A 1,477-nucleotide genomic window follows, 5' to 3' on the forward strand; every position below is an offset into this window, starting at 1 on the left:
CTGTGTCCAGTGGTTAGGCTTATATGCATGCATACGGGTCCTTTGGTTGATCTCTCCTAAATACACATTTTTAACTCAGTAATTATACCGTTTGGAATCTACCTTGAGGAAAATAACCATTCCCACAAAGTCCTATAGAAGAATTCCATCAAATCATGAATTCCAAGTGGAGGAAAATGGAAACGTGAAATGTTCAACAATTACATTCTTGGACTTCTGTTATGCCGTCGGACTGCTCGGTCTCGAGCCTCCTCCTTCGCTGGTGTCTCGTGGGTCCTCCTCCGCCGCCGCCGCTGCCCAGCCATCCTGGTTGTCTCTCCCTCCCTCCTTTCCTCAGAAGGATGCCCTCCTTCCAGCTCAACCTCACCCCGCTCGGCTTCATCGGGGTCCTGATTGCTTCTATCTTTGCTTTCGCCACCCGTGGAGGTTCTAAGGGCAAGTCAGAAATTCTAGTGAGTTGTCCCCCTAAAGTACCTGGCAATAGAACCATTACGGCTACTTTTGCTTAGCCATTCAGGTCGAACGAGGCATCATTTCAGTCTTTGCCAGTAAATGCGTGTGATATAGGTTGGAGCAAGTTTGTCCTTGGAGATTACGATGCTTCTGCGCGATTCTATGTGCCGTTTGCAGTCTTTGTCTTCTTGTACTGCGTTGCTGCTCGTCTGCTCTATGTTGGTTACCAACCCTATATGGGGATAATCGAAAACTTCCCATGACTGACCTTGTTGTGATTCTTGTTGTCACATTCTTGTGGCTGGTGAGCGCTTCAGCCCGGGCTAAAGCTCTTACAGATATTCAAATAGCTACCGGCCCCAGTATTGTGCAGGAACTCGCAGCCTATCATTCTCAAGGATTGATGTGTTATTTCGGCTCTGTGACTAGTATGGGATCCCTAAATGTATCTGTGATCTTCGGCTTTCTGAATATGATACTTTGGGGGAGAAAATGCGTGGTTTGTGTCCAAGGAGACCAACTTACACAGTCCATCCAATACTTCTGCTTCTCATCCCCAAGGAGGTATTCCACCTCCTCCTGGAATTTAATTAAAGGGAGAAGTACACTGTATAAAATATACATCTGTATGGCGACCTGTTGCCAACATCTTGAGAAGCATTATGTGTTTCTAATGAAAGTAATGGCTTTTTCCGTAAATTGGTGGGTTTAAGATTTTGCTGCTTTTTGACACAAAGCCTGTACCCTTCCTAGAAATTTAAGATGTAAATGTATTCTGACATGTAAATTTGAAAATTCAGGGCCTATTATGAGATGATACACATCTCTAAATGAACATTAACTTCTTCACTAAGTCTTTTTACTTCCAGAGTGTTTACACTTTCAACCTTAACACATTGCGCACCAGTAGTTTTATTGCTAGCTTTACCCAGTGGCCAAATAAGTTTCTATTGAACAAGTACAAAAAAAAAACGTTCTATAAAGCATCATACTTTAAAAAGATATTAGCTTGTAAGAATATGTA

The 1,477-nt window shown here is 43.0% G+C and overlaps 1 pseudogene; it reads left to right on the forward strand.

The window, feature by feature from the left end:
* The first annotated feature begins 341 nt into the window (after positions 1-341).
* LOC102436173 lies at positions 342-1,043 on the forward strand (annotated as a pseudogene).
* Positions 1,044-1,477: the final 434 nt, after the last annotated feature.

Source organism: Myotis lucifugus, unplaced genomic scaffold (assembly GCF_000147115.1).
Source record: "Myotis lucifugus unplaced genomic scaffold, Myoluc2.0 scaffold_169, whole genome shotgun sequence".
Taxonomy (NCBI): domain Eukaryota; kingdom Metazoa; phylum Chordata; class Mammalia; order Chiroptera; family Vespertilionidae; genus Myotis; species Myotis lucifugus.